Source organism: Triturus cristatus, chromosome 10 (assembly GCF_964204655.1).
Source record: "Triturus cristatus chromosome 10, aTriCri1.1, whole genome shotgun sequence".
NCBI classification, from domain to species: Eukaryota; Metazoa; Chordata; class Amphibia; order Caudata; family Salamandridae; genus Triturus; species Triturus cristatus.
In genome coordinates, this window is record NC_140593.1 from 749,605,089 (window position 1) to 749,617,620 (window position 12,532).

General features: G+C 43.9%; 1 long non-coding RNA gene across 1 annotated transcript; it reads right to left on the reverse strand.

The window, feature by feature from the left end:
• Positions 1-10,564: 10,564 nt before the first annotated feature.
• On the reverse strand, positions 10,565-11,665 carry LOC146789950 (uncharacterized). Its single transcript, XR_014970063.1, has 5 exons — positions 11,561-11,665; positions 11,369-11,437; positions 11,233-11,283; positions 11,074-11,123; positions 10,565-10,988 (listed from the first exon to the last, which is right to left on the reverse strand). It is a non-coding gene; the product is annotated as an uncharacterized LOC146789950 (long non-coding RNA).
• Between the last annotated feature and the right edge of the window lie 867 nt (positions 11,666-12,532).

Sequence of the window (12,532 nt, forward strand, 5' to 3'; positions counted from 1 at the left end):
GACCAAACGGCATTCTTAAGAACTTATATGTCCCAAACGGTGTTATGAATGCCGTTAGATCTTGGGATGTGGGGTGCCGTTTGATCTGGTGGTACGCTGATGCCAAATCGATAGAGGAGAAAAAGTTGGCTTCCCCCAACAATGACAACCTTTCTGCAATGTTTGGTAAGGGTTAGTGATCAACAACAACACATTTATTAAACTCCCTTAAGTCAATACAGAGTCTAGATTCTCCATTGGCTTTAAGTGCCATAACCACCGGAGCTAACCACTCAGTGGCTTCCACTTCAGCAATGATTCCCCCTTTTAATAACTTATCTAATTCAACTTTCATTTTGTCTTTAACTTTGATGGGAACACTTCTTAGTTTCCCAATGACAGGAACAGAGTTCTCTCTAAGAATAATTTTATGGGAGTAATCTACTAGGAGAGGTGTGGCTCACTGGTTAGAGGCGGCAGACCCGTAAGCAGAGAATCGGCCAGGAACCAGGGTTCAATTCCTGACGCGGCAGGGTCGTGGACCAGGGCCAAAACGGACTCGATAATTCTCGCCTCGGTACCTACTCTAACCAGGAACACACTCGGCAACTCTGGGCATTAAGCTTGCCTCATCTCTACAACGGCCCCCCACAGACGCCGGGGATGCCTGGTTTCACCTTGGAGATACCCAGAAAGGGACCATCTCACAGGGATAGCCAGGACGGGTTCCCCAGCGGTCTACAGCGCCGGGACGCCCCGTTGCTGGGGCAGCTGTGCGCTTTACAAGTCTACAACATTCACATTTACATTTACTAAACAACCTAAACGATCATTGAAAACTTCAAGAAACTCACTTTCAAATGGGTTGGAAATATTTTGCAAATCACAAGATCTTACACTGAGATGTACCAAGTGCAGCATACTACAAAGTGCCACTTTTAGAAGAAGACACTGATGAACCAATAGCACAGCAAGAGGTATCTGGATTGCAACCTGGGGCTGAAAGGCTTCCAATTGAAAGTGCTGGACTCCGGGCTGCCCCAAGCATGGTGCAGCCGGTGTTGCCTGCTTTTAATGGAGTTGCAGGGTGTAGAGTGAATACTGAAAGCTTTTTCCCTCTACATTTCTTTCAGTTGTTTATGGATGGTGTATTTTTGGATAGAATTGCTGAGCAGACTCATTTATATGTTGAACAGAATTTGAGGGACACCTGTGCCAGACTTGAGCCCCACTCCAGAGCTACCAGGTGGGCTCCAATAAATCTGGATGAGTTGAAGAAGTTCTTGGGTTTAACTTTTTCTGATGGGCCTCATAAGGAAGCCGTTGCTGTCTCCTTACTGGTTTATTAGCCCCTTGATGGCAACAACTATATTTCCTGCAACTATGAGTCATAATCGGTATTTGCTTCTTCTTCGGATGCTACATTGTGTTGATAATGCATTGCCACAAGATCACTCTGGTTGCGACCATTGTTTTAAGATTTGGCCTATCCTTGATCACTTTGTAGGTCGATTTTCAGGGATCTGTTCTCCAGGGAAAGAAATAACTGCAGATGAGTCTTTGTTCCTGTTCACTGGCTGTTTGGTTTTTAGGCAGTACATTCCTAGCAAGAGGGCACATTATGGAATTAAGATGTATATGCTGTCTGAGCGTAGTACAGGATATGTCTATAATTTCAGGGTGTACACCTGTAGAGATTCCAGTATTGACCCCCTGATTGTCCGTCCACTTTTGGAGTTCATGAGAAAATTGTGTTAGAACTTGGTAGAGGATTTTTTAACAAAGGTCACCATTGATACGTAAATAACTTTTACAGTGGTGTGCAATTGTTCAGGGAATTGTTCAAAGTGGACAGTGATGCTTGAGGCACAATCTGCTACAATCATAAAGGTTACCCATAAGAGCTTATTTATAAAAAACTTGAGAAGGAATAGTGCAGTGCCTTGCGTAGCGACGAGCTTCTAGCTATGAAATATTCTGAGAGGAGAGATGTCTACATGTTGACAACCATCCATGATGACAGTACTTAACCTGTGACTGTTTGGGATCAGATTGCTGAAGTGCTCAAACTTGTGTGCATTTTAGATTACAATAAGCACATGAGTGATGTAGATAAAGTCGATCAGAGGTTGGAACCTTACACTGCTGTTCGTAAGGAGTATGTTTGGTATAAGAAGTTGGCTATCCATTTATTCCATTTAGCAACCTTTAATGTTTTTTTTGTATTCAAGGATTGTTCTCCAGAGTCAAAGATGACATGTATTCATTTTCAGCAATATCTGATAGGAAGCCTTGTTGTAGTGGAACAGGCCAGAGTTCCTAGAGAGGCAGTGGTGGAAGATGTGGCTAGATTGAAAGATCGCCACTTTCTTGATCACATTCCTCCTACGGTCCCAAAAAACCTTTCCTGCAAAGAAATGTAGAGTCTGTGCCCAAAGAGGTATCTGGAAGGAGTATTGTATGTATTTCCCTGATTGTCCTTCTAAGCCTGGGCAATGTGTGCCCACATTTATTTAAATTGTACCACATGCAATAGAGTTTTCGGGTGCAATCTTGAGCATTCAATTAAACTGACTGGTCTGTATTGTTTTATATTTTTTGTTCAGATTTCACGGTTGGCATTAGTATGATGTATTTAGCTAGAGCTGTTGTGTCTGTAGTTATAGTTTATTATCTACTTCCAATTGGTTTGTGTTTTCTTTTTTGTAAAACAAATTTGTGATGGCTGTGTGCGTGGACTGGTGCTTTGCTGGCGGTGTGTGTGGACTGTTGTTTGGCTGGCGGTGTGCTTGGCTGGGTGTGTGTGTAGACTGGTGCTTGGCTGGCGATGTGCGTGGACTGGTGCTTGGCTGGCGGTGTGTGTGGACTGGTGCTTTGCTGGCAGTGTGTGTGGACTAGCGTTTGGCTGGCTGTGTGCGTGGATTTGCATTTGGCTGCTGGTGTGTGTCTGGCATTGGGCTGTTGGTGTTTGAGTAGTGACTTGCTGCTGGTCACTACACACACTGCTATCCAAATGCCACTGCACGCACTCCGTCAACCGCTAGCTGGTGTGATTGCTGTGTCAGTCATGTGGGCCTATGAAAGAGTTAAGCCCTTGAATGCCGCTGTCTGTTGATGTGAGTGTTGTAATGTGCTAGGCCAGTGGCTCGCGGTGTGAATGGTCTTGTGTGTGTCACATATGAAAAGTGCGTGAATGGCCTGTAAAGAGATTGGTGCCATGCTGCAGCTTTTCACATCATGAGCCGTGAGTCATTGGTTCAGGCTTTTAACCTTTTAATTGTTAACAGTACATTTCTTTTTCATGAAATCTCTCATTAATACAGTTATAGGCTCTGAATCTTCACTCACCCTCATGCCAAATCCAACCAGTATGTGTGTGTACTTGAGGAATAGATGGATGGGCAGTAATATTAGTTTTTTTGTCTTTCTCTGCCAAGGTGTACATTGTCTCTAGGGAAAATCTACCAATTCTAGATATTTTAGTAAACTATAACCCAGGGGAGTAGAGAGTGGTGTGCCTCTCGTGGATTCCCTACAAGTTTTCTTTCCCATAATGTCCTGTAAACCTCAAAATGTGCCTAAAGTCACACATTTTCCTTGCATTACTGTGCCATAGCTTTCCAGGTCCAGAAAAAACCCACAAATGTCCTACCACCGAGTGTTCCTCCATGCCTCCCGATAAAATGCCATTTCACTTGTGTGAATGGGCCAAGTGTCCACGAGAGGGAAGGGTCCAAAACATATTGTTTAGACATCAAAATGATCTATAACAAAACAACCTGGTTTGCAAGGAGTCACCTGGGTTTTTGGTCCCAGGCTTGGCCGACATCTAGGATAACCTACCAAACCGAGACATTTATGAAAACTAGACACCAGGGGGCAGGGCCGGTCCTAGGACATTTGGGGCCCCGGGCAGAAAGGAAATGTGTGAGGCCCCACTAATTTGCATACACTGTGAAATCACAGAAAATGACATCATAGGAAGTGCCATTAATTGTCTATTTTTGAGCGACTTTGCAAGAAGCAGCTTACTATCAGTAAAACAATAACATAAATATTAACACTATTAGAATAAGCACATATATTTTAAATTTCAATTAACTGGAAATACATTATGTTAGTCACACTGGATGGAAACGTTTGTCCTAGGTCGCTCCAAAATGTATACGTTCAATCAGATGTTAACAATTTGTTTCCAGATTAGTGCATTAGATACATATATGTGCATGCTGTATTAATATAGGACAGGGAATGGACCCCTCAAGTCATGTAGCGCTTGACCATGTCTGTGGAGGTCCACAGAAGGGATGGCCTATCCCTGAGCCTTTCCCACCATGGTCCAGCGCAGTAAACCACAGGGGAGGGCCTTTCCTTCTCTGTACTTGCAGCATTGGGTAATGGTTGGGATCCCTTGATGAAAAGAATCAATCCCTAACTTCTAAACGTGAAGAACATGCTCCGCCCACCCTATCCCTATTCATCCACCCGGGACTGAAGTCACCTTCCTATTATTACTTTGCAGGGCACTTAGCTTACTTGTGGTATCACCAAGAAGATGTATATATGGAGGTTACCAAAAATCATTGAGTCCATTTTGAGGTTTTCATTCCATTACGCCCTGCCCTAAAACAGGCTCCTATTCTCTTTAACATATAAAGCACACTTGGAAACATATGTGTCTTCAAACAAGCAATCTTGGTACTCCTACTTGGCCAAACTGTTTGATCTTGGGCAAATCATGTTCTTCCTGTACCTGTAACTCCTTATCTGCCAATTTCTCATGGGCTGACTGGCCATTATCTTTAAGATTTTATGGTGAGTGCTGCTCATTCTGAGGTGATTCATTCACATTGTTTACATTCCTCAATTTTAGCAACTCTAAAGGTGAAAATGTTTAATAAAGTGGCCTGTGTATGACACTTCCTTTGGTACAAGTCCTCCATCCCAGTTACCATGTTAGTAAATGCTGCCCCTGTACAGAGAGACATTGTTAAGATATGCCACTTGGCTTGGCTGCTCCAGGCTCTCCAGCTAAACTGTATGTTTTATAACCCATATTGATTAGACTGCTTGTCTGAATTAGTTTCTTGGCAAGAAAACAGGGTTAGACATTTGATATCCTGCAGGAACTTACTACAGTACGCTGTGCAAACATCTAAAAGAAAGAGCACAGCGATCCATCACACTGCCTTCCGACTTTGGTGGGTCTCCCTAGACTGGACCCTGGCTGTGATGTCCAGGGGAGTGAAGGCCTCTCCTGACTCGCAGTGCTGGATCATGGTCGTGAGGCGTAAACGAGCGGGCTAGCTGTGTAGCAATGGTGCCATTGGTCATATTTAAGGCAAGGTAAATTGACTACTCTTATCCCCCCCTGCCCTATCCCCAAGATGGATATACAATACATCCATAATTTTGGTACATATGGTCCAAAGCACCCCAAGCTCCAGTGCCATTTTACCTTTTGCACTAATGATGCCTAAGACCCTGGGAGGGGCTACATTCCATGGGCCTCGCAGCCATAGTCCTGTAAAAGACAGGCATAATTTAGGTACATTGGGGATCTAACACCCCAGAGTTCCCCTTTCACTGCACCTGCTGCACCATAGTTAGCTACATCCCTACAAGGGGTCTCACAGTGATGATCCTGTGATGCAAGGCCTTGCAGAGGAGGAACATGGTTGAGAGGGGAGGGGAACCTGTGCCTTATCAGTGGTGCATTGAGCCCTGGTGCAAACAAGGTAAATTATTCCTCTGGCCACTGACTGGACAGTAAAATACAGCTATCATTTACGTGCATTGACCCCAAAACCTCACAAGGCAACAATGACACTGCACTTGCTATGCTATCTATAGCTATGACCCTCAGAGCCATGGTTCAGTGCTGTGAAGCCTAGGACAGAAGGCTCCCTTTCTTGGGTCTCTGAGCACTGGACCAAGGCTTTAAAGCCTAGGACAGGATAGGCTTTTTCTGGTCCTCACAGCTCTAGGTCATGGCTCTGAGGTGCATGTGAGAAGGGACCAGTGACATAGCATGGGCTCTGATGCAAGTAAATGATGCTGGACAGTAAAGTACAACAATTATTTTGATGCACTGACTCCTTGCCATCCATAAACCCTGGTGCCACAGCACCTGCTGCACTATTGATAGCTACACCCATGAGAGACTCCCCCCCCATTGTCTCATAGCCATGGAACAGTGACTCGAAGCTCATGGGTGGGCACTGCCTGCCCTGGGCATCCAACCATGGCTGAGAGGCCCAGGGGAGAATCTCCCCCCAGCCTCACAGTGCTGAAACATGGCAATGGTGCCATGGCCCTGGTGTAAAGGAAAAGCATCCCCTCAACCTTGTCCGCTGTCTGCACAATAACATACTGCCATAATTTGAGAACCTTGGGCACCTTATATCCCTGGCTCAGTACTAGGTGTAGGTGAGGGAGCCTAACTCCCTTGGGCCTTGAAGCACCTGAGCACTGCTTTGCATTCTAAAGTGCCACCCTCCCTCCCCACTGCCCTGGGCCTCTCAACCATGGTCCAGAGCAGTGAGGCCCAGGAGAAGGGAGCCCAGTGTAATGGAGCCCTCTTCCCTGGGTCTTGCAACAATGGTCTGACACTGCAAGCCCAGTTAATGGGGGTTTCCTCACCTAGATGTTCTCCTCATGATCTAGAGCTGTGAGTGCCAGGGGAGTGGGTAGGACCTTTCCCCTGGGCCTCACATCTATGGTCTAGTGCTGTGAGGCCAAGGGGGTGTGATCCCACTCCACTATATCCTCAGCAATGGTCTAGCACTGCTAGGCCAAGGGGAGGGTGGGGGTCCCATCCACAGGGTGGGTCCCATCCCCTGGTCCTCAAATCTCCTGGCTTGTGTGGCAAGGCCCATGAGAGGAGGCCCCACTGACTTGGGCCTCACATCCATGGTCTAAAGCTGCAAGTCTCAGAGTAGAAGAGTCTCTATTCCAGGGCCACGTAGCAATGACCCATCACTGTGAGTCCCAGGAGAGCGGTCCCCTGGAGCTCACAGGCATGGACTAGCAATGTGAGGCCATAGTAGGGTGGCCAATTTGTAACTTTCATTTCACAGGGCACTTTGTTCCTTTTGAGACACAGAGGGCCCGATTCACAAAACTAACTTAAGACAAAATCCTAAACTTACTACCATTTTGGTATTCACAGAAGGCACTTTCTCATTTTGGTATTCACAGAAGGCACTTACTCATTTCGGTATTCACAGAAGTTAGGAGTCCTAACTTTAGGACTCCTAAATGCCTTCTGTGAATACCGAAAGTCTTAAAATTTGGATTTTTCTCAGTTTAGGAGTAGCAAAGTTAGAACTCCTAACTTTAGGACTCCTAAATACCTTCTGTGAATACCGAAAGTCTTAAAATTTAGATTTTTCTCAATTTAGTAGTAGTAAAGTTAGGACTCCTAACTTTAGGACTCCTAAATGCCTTCTATGAGTACCGAAAGTCTTAAAATTAGGATTTTTCTCAGTTTAGTAGTAGTAAAGTTAGGACTCCTAACTTTACTACTCCCAAACTGAGAAAAATCCTAATTTTAAGACTTTCGGTATTCACAGAAGGCATTTAGGAGTCCTAAAGTTAGGACTCCTAACTTCTGTGAATACCGAAATGACTAAGTGCCTTCTGTGAATACCAAAATGAGTAAGTGCCTTCTGTGAATACCAAAATGGTAGTAAGTTTAGGATTTTGTCTTAAGTTAGTTCTGTGAATCGGGCCCATTGTGTTTGCAGAGACATCAGAAGAAGTTTCTTGCGGAGCAAAGGAACTGCAAATCACATAGAAAATTTTGGAACTTCATTTTAAATCCCTGCCTCTGACACAGACCATCTTAAAATAATTCAGCTGTTGATTGAGTTTATTGATTTTTATTGCTATTCATACTATATATGATTTCTGATCCTGCTTCTATGTCCTGGAGTAAGCCTTAACTACTCACTATTGCAAATTTTGAGTGCCAAGTTTACAAAATGAACTCTGGTATTCAAATGGAATGAATTGCTGAAACTTTTAAACACCAGTAGCAAATATCAGTTTCTAGCAGGCAAATATCAGTTTCTAGTAATAACCCCTGCCACAGAATCTTGTCGAGTGGGCATGTTTTAGCCAGGGATCTGTAATATTTGACATCTAATTTCAGCTTTACAATTTCACCTAAATAGGATGGAAATAAACATTATTATAGAATGACATTTCCCTGAGAACTGCCCCCCCTTGGCCTTGCCTTACGAATCCCTGACCAATGAACTAGCTGTAAATGTGGAACGTGGAGCCACTTTTTTAAATCCCGGCCTCCCACCTGTACAAATTGTGTGTTGCTGGGCAATCACTTCTCTGAGCTTATTGCTGTGCTCCTTTTTTTGGCAAGATTAGGAGTATTTTGATTACATTGAACAACTGCTAGAATGCGTATGATTACAATATGGACTAAGGGCCTGATTATGACTATGGCAGTTCATTGGACTGACGTAGTCACCGTGGCAGTCCACCCACCGTATTATGACTTTGGCGGTTGGACCCCCACAGGACAGCTGCAACAGGCTGCAATATGCTGGTGGTACTGCTTCGGCACCGCAGAGCATATCACGAGTTGCCTCACTGTCATCCTTTGCATGGTGGTGAGACTGGCATGAAAATGGTGGTGGTGAGGCAACAAAGGGGGCCCTAACAGGGCCCCCTTGTGCCTCTGTGTTTTAGGGTGCAGGTAGGGGAGGCACATGTTGCGCTCCCCTGTAGTTTTGCACCCCCAGTGTCTGCATGGTAAGGAATGCATGACATGGTGCATACCTTCCTGTGCAGAAACTGTCTGTGGCAGTCCCATGGTGGTGCATTTCTAAGGCTCTCCTATGAGCCTTAGAGAGGCACCGCCGCAGCACATCCGCCGGCCAAGGATTACAGTTGTAATTCAGTGGGCGGTGTGGGGATAGCTTCGGTGGTCCTCCCGTGGAGCACTGGTGTGGCGCTCAACAGGAGGACTGCCAAAGTAGCAATCCAGCCATAAATATTACCTGGGAGAGGAGAAGTGCCCTGTCACATGCCATATTCACCAAAATGCAATACAGTGGTAAATGTAGATCCAGGGCCACAGAAACAATGCAATTATGCGGCCATGATGTTTTCCCATAATTATGGATTTGCCACATTTGCCACATAATTTATCATCTACTACATAATCTACAGATTTTAACCCAAAAAATGTTTGTTGCTCAATGGTTCAAAAGTTACTAAAAAGGAACCCATGCTGCCATGGAATGAAAGTCCCATTTGAAAGGTTCACTGGTCACCTATTGGTTGCTTATTACTATGTTTGGGTGTTAAATTGATACTAATGAGGGGCAGCCTATCCACCGACAGTGTTAACAAGTGTAAAATGAGAGAATAATGAAGTAATACTATGACAAAATGTTCTGCATGACACTGCATATATTTTTTTTACCACATAAATTAGTGAACCCCACACAATTTGGCCGTCCTCTGCTGCATAATTACAGTGGCCGGGTGCATAGCCTTTGCGCCAAGTAGAAGTGTGTCATAGTCCTGGCTCTACTAATGTAGTCAACTGTTTGTTTTAGGGTGCAGGCAGGGGAGGCACATGTTGCGCTCCCCTGTAGTTTTGCACCCCCAGTGTCTGCATGGTAAGGAATGCATGACATGGTGCATACCTTCCTGTGCAGAAACTGTCTGTGGCAGTCCCATGGTGGTGCATTTCTAAGGCTCTCCTATGAGCCTTAGAGAGGCACCGCCGCAGCACATCCGCCGGCCAAGGATTACAGTTGTAATTCAGTGGGCGGTGTGGGGATAGCTTCGGCGGTCCTCCCGTGGAGTACTGGTGTGGCGCTCAACAGGAGGACTGCCAAAGTAGCAATCCAGCCATAAATATTACCTGGGAGAGGAGAAGTGCCCTGTCACATGCCATATTCACCAAAATGCAATACAGTGGTAAATGTAGATCCAGGGCCACAGAAACAATGCAATTACGCGGCCATGATGTTTTCCCATAATTATGGATTTGCCACATTTGCCACATAATTTATCATCTACTACATAATCTACAGATTTTAACCCAAAAAATGTTTGTTGCTCAATGGTTCAAAAGTTACTAAAAAGGAACACATGCTGCCATGGAATGAAAGTCCCATTTGAAAGGTTCACTGGTCACCGATTGGTTGCTTATTACTATGTTTGGGTGTTAAATTGATACTAATGAGGGGCAGCCTATCCACCGACAGTGTTAACAAGTGTAAAATGAGAGAATAATGAAGTAATACTATGACAAAATGTTCTGCATGACACTGCATATATTTTTTTTACCACATAAATTAGTGAACCCCACACAATTTGGCCGTCCTCTGCTGCATAATTACAGTGGCCGGGTGCATAGCCTTTGCGCCAAGTAGAAGTGTGTCACAGTCCTGGCTCTACTAATGTAATCAACTGTTTGTTCCTGGGCAAAACATAAACTCCCTGTGCCTTCTTCAGTGACTTCAAATACCCAAAATATGCCAATGCTGCACTTTTTTCAGAACATGGCTTTTCACAGCGTGTAATGACTCAAACAATAACACTGGTGACTACTTTTTCTGTCAGATTTAATCAAAAATTTCACTCAAGTTACATTGAATATTTAATGAAAATTGTGCCACAAACCTAAAAACACATCTCATAGTGATGTCCACATTGTTTTAAGAACATATATTTACTTTTGTGTATTTTAGACACCTCCTAACAAATTACAACAATGGCAAAATACAAAACAAACACTTATTGATCATTCATACCCATTCAACCGATTCTTATCACTTTGGCACATTGAAACAAACACAAATGGCATTACATACAAAAACAGAGACCATCGACATAAATAATATTGGTGATTCTTTTGAAAAACTTGAACTCTGTTTTTTAATTGTGACTGATAGATTGGCCTCGGAAAATAAGGTCTACGCGTTTCGAATCCCTTTTCTTGCTGGGACCCTCGTCAGGACCAATGTTCACTAAAAGAAACAAACAGAACTCTGTTTACTCAATGGCCTGCCTACACATTTGCCTCAAACCTCTGCCAGTGCTTATATCGCTTACCTGCATCTCAATGCAGTGGAAATCAGGGGTGTTAGACATCCAACCTCTACCTAAAAGGAAACAATTAATATCCAGTCTTATTTTCACTAGAGTTGTTTCATACTCTCTACAATCCAATTATCTGGCTATACAGTCACAATGTAAGTCCCGTAGTCTTACTTGAGGTGCCCGTGGAGGATGCAGACACGAGTAGTGTGTGGTACCAAAGACCTGTCAAATGAAGAAGTGGTCGTGTTAATGTGGTTGCGATCATGAGTGCGCATTTTAAAAAAAGGTTTTAATTGCTGTAGGGTACCTTGTGCTGGATTTTGGTCTGTGGGCCGGGATAATTTCCGGTTTTGCCAATTGAATTAGCCTTGTCAATCTGAAAGCCAAACATGAAATCAAGAGTTGAAGATTTCTCATGGGATATCATTTTAAAGGCATTGTGGCGTGCTTCTCACCCTCCATTCATTAATCTTCAGGTGAGACCAAGCTTGCGTCTTACCTTTACATGATGATCGTCCGACGTGTCAGCTATTCTGCTTCTTTCCGATCTCGCCCGTCTTTTCCGGCTTTTTTTAACCGCGTGACATTTGTCGCGCGACTCCATCGTACTTCTGGGAGTTGGAGTTCATAGTCTGTTTGCTGTGACTAAGCCATGCTTGATTGAATTAACTTGAAAAGCTTTATTAGAATGACCAAATCTTCTTGCCACAAAATTTTAAGTACTCGTCAGCAATATTTTGCCTCGCATATTAAACGTCTGCTACTGGCAGTGGGATGACATGGAAAAACTTAATGCTTTTAAGGAAGAGCATTTAGCCATGTTTCTACAGTTTAATATTATGCCTGAGTGGTAATATCGTTGTCCCAATCGCTCTCCAGAGCTCGCCTTGTCGTGTGTACTGTCCAATATTCAGATTAAAAAGAATGTCTCGCTGACTGGTAATTACTTCATGAGTCTAAGATCTCTGGGTCTTGGCAAAAGTTTTACTCTAAAATACACAAAAGTAAATATATGTTCTTAAAACAATGTGGACATCACTATGAGATGTGTTTTTAGGTTTGTGGCACAATTTTCGTAAAATATTCAATGTAATTTGAGTGAACTTTTTGATTAAATTTGACAGAAAAAGTAGTCACCAGTGTTATTGTTTAAGTCATTACACGCTGTGAAAAGCCATGTTCTGAAAAAAGTGCAGTATTGGCATATTTTTGGTATTTGATGTTATTAGGCTAGGCCTTGCTGCCATTCAAGCCACAACCCGAGATTGTTTCTTCAGTGACTTAACATTGTGACAGCACTTTGAAATAACCTTACAGGGCACAGGGCATACTCTCAGAACAGGACCTGAGAATAGGTTTCATGCACTCATCTAAGGATGTTTGCATCCCGCTAGCTGATGGCTCTACTGAAGCTGCTTTGTGCAGGACCTCTAGTCTGCTGCAAACAGGGCTGGGAGGGTGGTGCTCCAAA